This window comes from Patagioenas fasciata, chromosome 2, assembly GCF_037038585.1.
Source record: "Patagioenas fasciata isolate bPatFas1 chromosome 2, bPatFas1.hap1, whole genome shotgun sequence".
Classification (NCBI taxonomy): Eukaryota; Metazoa; Chordata; class Aves; order Columbiformes; family Columbidae; genus Patagioenas; species Patagioenas fasciata.
In genome coordinates, this window is record NC_092521.1 from 135094947 (window position 1) to 135107271 (window position 12325).

Consider the following 12325-nt stretch of genomic DNA (forward strand, 5'->3'; position numbering starts at 1 on the left):
GAGAAAAATTATTTGCAGTGAATATTAGGATTTATTTTTTAATTAAAATGCACAGTGAAAGAATTGAGAAACCTTCCTAGAGTATTTTGAGGAAAAAGATAAATATCTGTGAGATGTTCTTGGTCTTGCCCAACTATGTGTTCTATAGCTCAGAAAGCCCTTTCTAGCTTTTTCACTGTATGAATTTGTATGATTTCTATTTATTTTTAAATTACTATCAAATATCATCTCATCTGGTAAGGTCAACTCATCTTTTTTATAGAAGTATGTATTTTTTTCAGGCAATTTTGATTCTCTCTGATGATGTAACTTTCCCTTCACATGCCAGTAATGAAGGAATGGACTCCCATGTGCTGTAAGGTACCACTCTTTGTGAGCAAAGATGGCAGGGTCTGACCTGTGTTTTCCTGGGAGTTTTACCTCTGCCAATTCACTGAGGTGCTGATGATGTCATTCCATACGTCCTTCAGCGTCTATAGCTCAGTTTGTATCACCTTTTGTCCTTCCTCATTGCTGCTTCTAAGTGCTTGTTCTCCTCCAACCGTCCTGCCTCTGCCCCTGCACTCACATTGCCCTGAGCTGCTGCTACTATTTACACCTCACCTTGACCACCAGGTTTCTGGTGGGTAGGTGAGAGGTATTTTATGTTGGTCACTGATTCCGTGGCACTCAGCTGGCAGGTGCAAGGTAGGGAAAACCTTGGGAATGCTCAAGCTGGAGGGCTCAGAACCTCCTCTCACAGAGACAACCTGCATTGTGCCCTTTAGGTACACCTTGAAACCACACCTTCACTGCCCTGCAGTTCTGTGCTCAGTACAGAGCATGCAGAAAGGCTGAATTTACACAGGAGGTATGTTGCAGGCATAAGAATGCTTATACAACACCCTGGCGAAGTACAAAGTACAATTGTATTCTTTGCCTACTAAAATTTCCTCCAGCCTGCCTGAACTAAGAAAAGAGCCTTACTGCATTTACTCCAGAAGCACAGCTGTGATGAACTCTACTTGCTCTTAGCTGACACTGCTGCACCGAGAGAAGACTGTTGTATGGATCCTGTGTAATGATGTGCAGTGCTTCTGCACGATAAGGTCTACGTGTGCCTTGTTTTTCTCTGCAGTGCAAGGCAGTATGTATTTGTTCTGCTACTACATGTTAGCTCGGAGGTGCAGGTTTTCAACAATAGTAGCATTAACCATGTTAACACTATGATTGTAGTAGCAGGGTGAATTTCCTCCTACAGTAGTATGTCCATCTTCCTAGAATGTCAGGGGACTGCCATCACTGCAGTCCCACTAGGAATAATTAGTGTGTGTTGGTAAGACTTACTCAGGGTCGAGTTGCTGCCATAGTCTTTTTTAAGCTTTGACTTCCTACTCAAGCTAAATAAACAAACCATGCAAGTTAGTAATTTTCACAAAGTTCAGTGCTCCAGACAATACTGATCCCTGTTTGCCTCCCATGGCGCTGTTGTGCACTGGAAACAAATAAGAGATCCTGGGAATGTCAAAGAAATGCTAACAAAATCATGGATGACTTTAGTTTTCATTCCTTATTCAAGTAATATAATGAAAGTCAATAACATTATTCTGTTAATTAGGGGTAAAGGAACAGGGTGTGGTTTGTAACTGTTGATGAGCTATAACCAAGCTGACTATTGCCAGGCAACAAGGCTTCTCTTTGTTGTGGATTACATGTTTAGTTTTGCCAACTTCATTGAGAAGAGGTAACATCTCTTACTAGATCAACTAATACAATGGGAAAACCAGACAAGATTTATGGCAAACAAGCCTTTCTTCAGTTTTAGTTTTGACAGACAAGGTCCTACTGCAGAAGAGAGGTTCTTTGTTTTTTACCAATCAAGTTGATGGCAAAGAAAAGCACTAATTCAAATGTTCAGTTATTTTCCTGTCTTGAAATTCTAGTGTTCAGTTTGTTAACTAGGAAAAAAATATACGCCAAGGAGAAGTTACAGCCTTTGTATAATGCTTACTTGAAAAGACATCTCTGAAAACACAATTTTGGCATAACCATGATGATTTCTCCATGTTTTTTCCCTATTCCAAAAATTTCTGATTTTTAATTTGAGTAAAATGAGGTTACTGTAAATAAATCCATTGCAAATATATACTTTTCAATAAACAGCTTAATATTCAATATTTTGAGGCAGGTCTAAAGAACATAAACAGCATAAGATAAAATGTATGTTTAATTATTGATGTTTAGCAAAATGCATTATATTACTTGTGCCATAATGTATACATTTAACAAAGAAACCACCTCCCCTGGATTCTCCACCACCATCTGACAATCCTTCACTTGTTGTTGTTTTGTAGATCTTGAATCTCTAAGTTACCTCAGCGGTTAAGTTTATACCTATAGGGAGTTTCATTCTTAGTGAATGGAGGAATCCACAGAGAATGTGAAAAACATGATCCAGTTACATTATCAAGGAACTCAACTGTAAAAGTCTTCAGAGACGGTCCCTATCTTTGTGCTTTAGAGAGAATCTAGAGCTGTTGATTAAACAACAACAACAACCACCACAACCAAAACCCTCCCATTTATCTAGAACAGTTTCAAAGATTTATTTCATCTAGAACATGCAAGCAGTCTCTTGATATCATAAGTCTTACCTCTAATTCACTGATGTTCTTTGAAAGCTATTCCATTATAAAATGTGTACTTTTTCATAGTTCAAGACAAAAGGAGGCCAACTTTGGGAAACACTGGGAACCAAAGATGGTTCTTAGACCAGCAACCTGCAATTCCCAGTTCTCCATGTGCCACAAACACCACCGTGTTGAAACAACTCCTCCAATGTGTTTGAAGGCTGCAATAAAGGGACCTATATCTGATACTGCACTATCTGTGTAAACTGACTGCTTCCTCTTGGTAAAAACATATTGGCCACATAGTGACTGAATATGTGAGCAAAAGATGTTGTGTATGTTTTTCTTAACTGAGCTTTAGGAAATGGATATTTAAATCGTGCTCTGCATGTTAGCAAAAGCTGCAAGCCCTCAGAGTGTCAAACTGAGACCCAAGATGGTAGACTTTTTCCATACAATAAAATGACAGGTGCCTGTTGAAAAAGGTACAGCAATTCAAGGAAATCTCCAGATTGCTTTGCACTGGGCAAGTCACCAGCAACGAAGCAGAAGGTGAAGAGAGATGTCACAAGGACCAAGGCAATGTTTTGCCAAAACATCCCCCAGAGAGAGCTGAAACAACGGGAAGACTCTCGGGTTTCCAGCAGTATCTAAATAAGGTGATAGAGCATATGCTCTGCGCATTTGTCCTGTGGCTGTGCCACGTGCGTAAGGAATTTCAGCAGAGCAGCCAGCACTGCAACACAGCACGTGTGTTCTGTCACACCGAGATCTGAACATGAACAGGCAGAAAACAGATGGGAGCAAGTCATCACTGCAGTCAATACATGTTCAGGTAACCACATTAGAAAGTCAGGATTGTTTCTGCAGGGAAAAGAAAACTCATCCTGTGACCAAAACTTTGAAAAAGAAACAGATGGGGAAAAGAGGACCTTGAAGCAGGGAAAGAAGCTCTGCAGACAGGGAATTTCAATGTACTGAGGAGCAGACTGCTGCACAGGAGCTGCACAAAATTGAAGACCTTTGAGATACCTTTTCTATATGTGTATCACTAGTGGGGTTCCATAGGGATCCATCTAAAGGCCAGCTCTCTTTAGTGTCTTCATAAATGACTTGTATGCAGGACTTGATGGAATACTAAGTAAGTTTGCTGATGACACACAATTAGGGGAGCTGCTGACAGTCTCAAGGGCAGAGAGGCCTTGGAGAGGGATCTGGACAAACTGGAGAACTGGGCAATCACCAACCACATGAAGTTCAACAAGGGCAAGTGCCGGATTTTGCACCTGGGACACGGCAACTCTGGCTGTACATACAGACTGGGGAACGACAGGCTGGAGAGCAGCTCCATCGGGAGGGACCTGGGGGTTCTGGTTGATGACAAGTTGAACATGAGCCAACAGTGTGCCCTGGCAGCCAAGAGGGCCAACTGTGTCCTGGGTGCATCCAGCACAGCATTGCCAGCTGGGCGAGGGAGGCAACTGTCCTACTTCACACTGATGTGGCCTCACCCGGAGCACTGTGCGCAGTTCTGGGTGCCACAGGGTAAAGAGGATAGAAAGCTACTGTCCACAAGAGGGCTGCAAAGTTGGTGAAGGGTTTAAAAGCAGGCACCGTATGAGGAGTGGCTAAAGTCACTTGGTCTGTTCACCCTGGAGAAGAGGAGGCTGAGTGGAGACCTCATGGAGGCTACAGCTTCCTTACAAGGGGAAAGGAGGGTTAGGTGATGGTCTCTTCTCTGGTGATCAGTGACAGAACCCAAGTGAATGTCAGGAAGATGTGCCAGGGGAAGTTTAGGTTGGACATTAGGAAAAGGTTCTTCCTCCAGAGGGTGGTGAAGCACTGGAACAGGCTCCCCAGGGAGGTGTCACGGCCCCAAGCCTGACAGTGTTCAAGAAGAGACTGGACAATGCTGGTTTGGTCAGACTGGATAAGTCTGGCTCAGCTAATGCAGGTCCTGTAGCATTGAGCCAACGTTCAAACCCCAGTCCTGTAGAAACTCCTTCTGGATCTTATGTTTCTGCTGCTGATGCTGCTGCTGAATAACTGGCTTTTGCTGTTGCTTATTCTGCTGATTCCTCAGTTCTTGATAGATATATTTTTGCTACAGTTACTGCTGCTGGTCCAACTGCATCATGTGGGGAGTATCCACAGAGATACAAACAAGATCTTTAGCAGCCAAGTGAAGAAACCTGTAATTTTACAAACAGAAAGCCAAATTGCTAGTGATCACCAAGTACACAGGAGGTATAGCATAGCAGGTGACGGTGAGAAAATCCCAGACAAGACCTGGAAGTGGCTCTGTGTCATGATGCTTTAAAAAAACTTGGGGCCCTAGGTTTTGGGTTTTGTTTTGTTTCTATGTTTTGGGGTTTGGGTTGTTTGGCTTTTGTTTTATTGTTTGGTTTGGTTTTGTTTTTCTACAGTTAACTGAAATAGCCATGTATTTGAAAACCAAATCAAACCAACCAAACAAAACAACAACAAAACAAACCACCAAAAACACAAAACAAACCACAAGTGAGGCAAGATCTTTGCTTTTTTGGTGTCACTAATTCAGACAGTTCAGATGTAGTTGAGGTTAGTAGCACAGATGGTCACTATCAGAGCCAAATTGTGTCATGACCACAAAGGAATTAGGGCTTCTCACTGGAAAAATGTAGTGGGACTGACAGCCCAGCTGAAGTGCATCCATACAAATATCTTTATCAATGATTGGGAGAAGGGTATTGGGTGCACCCTCAGTAAGTTTGCAGACAACACCCAGTTGGGTGGGAGTGTTGATCTGCTGGAGGGTAGGAAGGCCATACAGAGGGATCTGGACCAGCTGCATCATTGAGCTGAGGCCAATTGTATGAGGTTTCAACAAGGCCAAGAAGTGCTAGGTCCTGCACTTGGGTCACCACAAGCCCAGGCAGCGCTGCAGGCTCAGGGAAGAGTGTCTGGAAAGCTGTCTGGCAGAGAGGGTTCTGAGGGTATTGGTCAACAGCCGGTTGAACAGGAGCCAGCAGTGTGACCAGGCGGCCAAAAAGGCCAACAGCATCCTGGCTTGTATCAGAAACAGTGTGGCCAGCAGGACTAGACAAGTGATTGTGCCACTGTACTCAGCACTCGTATCCTGTGTTCAGTTTTGGGCCCCTCACTACAAGAACGACACTGAAATGCTGGAGAGAGTTCAGAGGAGGGTGATGAAGCTTGTGAGGGGCCTGGAGCACAAGTCTGATGAGGAGCAGCTGAGGGAACAGCTGAGGAGCAGCTGTTCAGCCCAGAGAAAAGGAGGCTGAGGGGAGACCTTATCACTGTCTACAACTACCTGAAAGGAGGTTGTAGCATGGAGGGTGTTGGTCTCTCCTCCCAAGTAGCAAACGATAGGATGAGAGGAAATGGCCTCACATTTTGCCAGGGAATGTTCAGGTTGGATATTAGGAAACATTTATTTATGGAAATGGTTGTAAAGCTCTCAGGCTGCCCAGGGACGTGGTAGAGGTGTTTAAAAGGCAAATAGATGAGGCCCTTAGGGACATGGTTTAGTGCCAGAGTTAGGTTATGGTTGGACTCAATGACCATCAGGGTCTCTTCCAACCAAAATAATTCTGTGATTCGATGATGTGATGGCCAATGCAATACCACGGTCGGAGACCCGGAACACCACAAGGACCGAATACAGGGAGCAAATGATCCCGGGGGCGGAGCTACGGAGTGGGGGGCGTGACCACGGGGTGAGGGGCGTGTCAGGGGCGTGGCCACTGAGCGATAGCGACGAGCACTGGGCGGGTCCACAGGGCGGAGCCAGGAAACAGGGTTGGGGCTATGTGGCGGGGCGATGGGGCAGTGGCATGGTGAGGGCGGGACCACATGCCAGGGGCGTGGCTATGCATCACAGGGCAGGGCCATGGGACAGGGGGAGGGGTCACCGGGGGCAGCCCAAGTTTCTCCAGGAGCCACTGAAGGAGTTCGTTCTTCGTAACCTTGGTTGAAAAGATGAAAACCAGACTCCAACATGGGCCACTCCGCTCCCTTTCAGCCCCCTCCTGTCGCAGGTGCCAGAGATCCCAGCTCTGCCCATGAAGTGGGGGGAGAGCTCTGGCAAGCACGGCTCACACGGGATGGGCAGAGCTCCCATGGCATGGGCTGATGTCCCTCATCTGTGCAAGATCTTTGCTAAAAACATTGCTCTGCAATACAGTTCAGGTTCAGAGAGCAGAGACATATTTCTGTACTGGGCAGCTTTGGGTGAGGGCTACACCTGTTAGTCTATATTGTGCATATAGTATCTGATTACCTGTGAAATGTCAGTGAGAAGGTATTGAGAGTAGGAAATCAAAAGTAATTCTTTGTGTAGCACCTGTCCTATAAACTACCTCCTATCTTAAAAACTGAGGATTTGTTCCTGGATTTGATCACAGCAAGTGTTTTCTGTGATAAAGACACTCTGTTCAGCTTATTAGCACCCCACTGTTTGGTTGGATCCACATTTGTGCTCATAGACGTACTTGGGAACAGATCTAAAGAGTGAAAAACTTCATAATTGATTTCTTAGGTAATAAAGCTGTTTCAATCACCCACTGTTTTATTGTGCTACCATGAGTATTGGAATACCTTTTTGATTCAGAGAAATCTCTCCTGTCTCTCGTCCCTTCTAGGAGAATGTTAATGGACACCCAAAAGAAAACTCATGAAAGACTGAATCAACCTAGATTTTCCTTGGTAAACAATCAAATAATTTTGAATAGTAGGACAGAAAAAAAAAAAAAAAGGCTTTCTGCTACAGCGAAGAGGCCATGCTCCAAGGTAACTACAAGGAACAGAAATGCAGATGGCGTGTTTTACCTCCTGTGGCTGTGGTGTAGCATACGGATGATGCTGGCCCAGGATCTCTGAACATATCAAAGTGGGTTGAACATATGGACACTCGCTTACAGAACAGCTCTGTGAGCCCTAAGGTGCTGCCTACACATCAAAGGCAACAGCTTAATGCTGCGTAGGGTGTTGACAGTAGCTCTCAACACCCTCTGTTAACAATAAAATGTGTGACCCTTTAGATTTTTAAAAATCCTTACAAGTTTGACAAGTGCTTTAAAATTTATCTCAGTTAAATACCTATTGTAAATTGAAGATAGCCACTTTGATAATGCAAGAATAAATAATTTAGAAATAACTTTTAAAATATTTTAGACCTCAAGTCATCATTTTCAAGTAGTTAGTCGTTCTATTGCTATGCAATTACTATCTCTAATTAGCTATTCTGAAAATGAGAATAATGGAAGTGGTATAAAGAATAACAGAGACAGTTTCCATCAAATTGTTTCCTTCCTCCACATTTATTATCAATATTCTGATCTACTTGAAAGCAAATGCAAACAATACTCTTATGATAAACTTCTAACCATGACCATAGATCATGCCACTACAAAAATTAGTTTGCATATTATTAACACTGATTTGCAGACATTTAAAAATCAACATGTTTCTCTTCAGTTTTCCTATCAAAGAAAGAACATGATTAGACATCTACTGAACAGAATGAGTTGATGAATGCCACAGGGAATATGTAAGCTCCTATGCAAGCAAGGGTCAATTAATAATGAAAGGTTTTTGCTGGAGGTACTGACAAACATAGTTGGGAAATTTGTAGTAATTAAGATCACTTACAGATCATTCAGTAGCATGTGATGCCACTGGTGTTTAACTCTAAGTGCTTTTCTCACTTTGTTTTTTTGCTACTGACTTATTACTTGCTGTTTATTTTAGACTATGGAAATTATGTTAGACAAAAAAGCAAATTTGAGTGGTTTTTCTTATTTGAGTTCTAAAGGGGTTGTCAAGCAGTTGAGGCAACTTGCAACATTAATAATGCATTTGGCCCAGGAACTGCTAATGACCGTACAGCGCAGCAGTGGTTCAAGAAGTTTCACAAAGGAGACAAGAGCCTTGAAGATGAGGAGCGTAGCGGCAGCCATTGGAAGGTGACAACGACCAACTGAGAGCAACAGTTGAGGCTGACCCTCTTATGACTGCAGGAGAAGTTGCCGAAGAACTCGAAGTTGACAATTCTACGGTCGTTTGCCATTTGAAACAAATTAGAAAAGCTCAATAAGTGGGTGCCTCATGAGCTGACCAAAAATAAAATAAGTCATTGAAGTGTCTTCTCTTATTCCACACAACAGTAACAAACCATTTCTCGATTGGATTGTGACATGCGATAAAGTGGATTTTATACGACAACTGGTGACAACCAGCTCAGCGGTTGGAGTGAGAACAACCTCCAAAGCACTTTCCAAAGCCAAACTTGCACCAAGAAAAGGTCATGGTCACTGTCTGGTGGTCTGCTGCTGGTCTGATCCACTCCAGCTTTCTGAATCCCGGCACAACAGTTACATTTGAGACGTGCTCAAGCAAAATGGATGAGATGCACCAAACACCTGCAGCCAGCATTGGTCAACAGAGAGGACCCAATTCTTTTCCACAACAATGCCCAACTGCACATTGCACAAACAGCGCGTCAGAAGTTGAACACGTTGGGCTATGAAGGTTTGCCTCATGCGCCATCTTCACCTGACCTCTCAGCAACTGACTGCCACTTCTTCAAGCATCTCGACAACTTTTTGTAGAGAAAACGCTTCCACAACCAGCAGAGTGCAGAAAATGTTTTGCAAGAGTTAGTCAAATCACAAAGCACAGATTTTTACACTACAGGAATAAACAAACTTATTTCTCGTTGGCAAAAACGTGTTGACTGTAATGGCTCATACTTCGATTAGTAAAGATGTGTTTGAGCCTAGTTAGAATGATTTAAAATTCACAGCCTGAAACTGCAATTACTTTTGCACCAACCTAATAGCAGACTGCATTGTTTTATAAAGTACAAACTAATGAAAGGACACAATCATTAGGTAAGTACGGTCATAAGTGGATTGTTGAAGATGTCAATTGACACTCTACATCACCTTTAAAAATACCACCCCAATTAAGAAATGTTTTAGACATTTAGGTGATTCCATTGATTTGAGTATTTTGAGGAATTAATATGTTTTTAAGAAAAAAACAATATACCGGGATGTTAAATTTTATGCAATCATTTTTCTAAATGAACTTCTCCTAGAGGTTTCTAAATCTATTCTGCATCTACATTCCCACAAAACAAATGCCACAACAGCAGCAATTGCCTCTGGGAATACATACCTGCCCAGGAGGCGCTTGGTCACTTGGGGAACTGGCACATATCACAGACATGATGCAGTTTGGAAACCTCTGCACTAGCCAATATTTTCAATTACAATTTAGATCAATCTAGGCAGCTTCTTTAAACAGTGTGTTAATAAAAAGCAAGTATTTAGCAGTTACTTGGAAAAACAGACAACTGCAGATGTTAGGCATATTACTGGGTGCCAAGGATACTGATGTTTCACCATGCTGATTACAAGAACCTCTAGATCCTTGTGCCATGTTTCTGTGTTTTTTTCAATTATTTCATTAAAAAACGATCAGCAAGCTTCTGTGATCCGAAGGGTGGACAAGCAGCTTGCCAAGAGCCATCTCAGTGTATTTCAGTGGAGTATCTGTCCATCCATTCATCCCAAAGTTTCTTTAATGTGGAATCACACAGCACTTCACACACAACTGTGAGGCAATGCTTGGATATCTTAAATACAATAAGGTTACATTGGTGAGATTCAAAAATGATTTATTTAGATGAGGAAAGCAACAAAAAGAATTAGAGAATCAAGAAAATCTTCCCTAAGATGTTTGCCTGCCAGTTATTTGGTTGTGGAACACAAGAACTGTGTTGAGACCTATGATGCTTCTAGCTGTTTAGAGAGCAATCAATATAGTATTTTCTTTCCATTTTTCTTCAAAACATTTTTGTGTAGGATTGGATCTTGAACATTTGTTTTGCTACCTACATTAAACAGTCATTCACAGGCACAGCAGTGGTAACAGTCACCCAGTGAAATCAGCTGGTAAACACTCATGAGGCAAATCACAGCTGTGAAAATTCAAGTCTCATAATTTACCAAAAGATTTCAAGAACAAACCCAAAACAAACACCACCACCCTTCCCCCACCCCACCCCTAATCAGGAACTCTTCATATAAAGGTTATACGTGCCCCTGCCCTCCAAATTAAAAACAAAACAAAACAAACAACCACCACCACCACAACAAACACACAAACAAACAACAAAACCCCACACAAAATCCATACTAAGAACCAACCAACCTTAAGGCGATTCCACATTTCACAAAATTTGAAGCAGATCACTTTGGGGACATTTGTGGTATCATCTGAAGTGGGAAATATATAGCTGCATCATATAAACTGCAGCACAGCAGAAATACTATTTAACTATACTTTAAAAATAATTTTAAAATGTTTGGCACCACAACAAAAGGCTGTGATGCTATCAAGCATTTTGGACCTGGGGTGAACTGTAGACTCCCTCTTGCTGCTTTCTCACAAGCTCATGGGTTCTTCACACAACCTCCTGCCACTGCAGGGCTGCTACACCTCCCAAAATACCTTGCAAAGGAGGCTGCAGGGTAGAACATGCTGATGTTTTCTTCCTACTGTTGTTGATAGAAAAGGCAGCCGAGACCCTCCCTTTATCCCTCCTTACCCTTTTTTCCTTCGTCCGTACACCTGAAGTTTAGTTTTGCCACTCTGAAAAGCGCCATCATCTCAGCAACAAGGCTGAAGCTCAGCTCAGCTTCACCCTCAGCGCTGCTGGAGCACAAAACCACAGAAGCAGCACTGCGCTAGATGGTTGGCCAAGAGAGGACACAACTCGGAGGCCCAGCATGGCAATACAGCTCAGAACAAGATTGGTCACTAAAAGATGGGCAAGATGTATCACAGCCACTGACGTATTGCTGTATCAACCCCTACTAATGCTGGTTTCACATAAAATTAGATATAGGGTGCTACTGGAGTATTTAACTTGCTTCTTGACAAACAGCTGTTTCAACTATATGCATTAATGGAATATTTGTGCCACAAGATATACGTAGTTCACAGTTCTCCCTACATTTTTGTCAAGTGCAAACTAATTCCAATGAGTCACTGTACTACTGAAACCAGAGAGAAAAACAACTATGTGCTAATGGCACCATGAACTACTAAGTGCAGAACTGCATGTGAAGTAGTACATCTGTCTCTGAAATCTCTGCATAAAACAAGCTGCATGCGCATGTAGTGACAAATGTTCACCTTGCAACTTCTGTTACACTTCAACAACCCTCAATAACTTCAAGACTTCACATAGCCTTACAAATAAAAGAAAAAAGTCACTTTGCAAACACACATAAAACCAACTTGTACTACTGTTTATAGCATGAAAGGACACCACCCACCAAGGTCTGGGTTGGTACCAATCAAGTACTCAGGGAATAAAAAGCATAGAGAGATAGATATGAAAACCTATCTTCACCTTGTCCATAGAGACTTGCAGATTCAAAAGTTCTGCACCTGTCTTCTCTCTGAGATTAAAGATTATAGACCTAAACCAGTTATTTTCTTTCCATTCTCTCTCCCCTCACCTCTAACCTGAGGAAGGTATCAGGGCGTAAGAATTTCAAGAGCAAAAAAACTTTGTGATTGAGCAGGAAGAACACCAGACAACTACTAAACTTCAGAGGCATAACACTTGCCAATCCAGAATCGCACAGGTAGCAAGAATTACAAGACTCTTAAAAAACAAAACCAGGAGCCTTTACAAG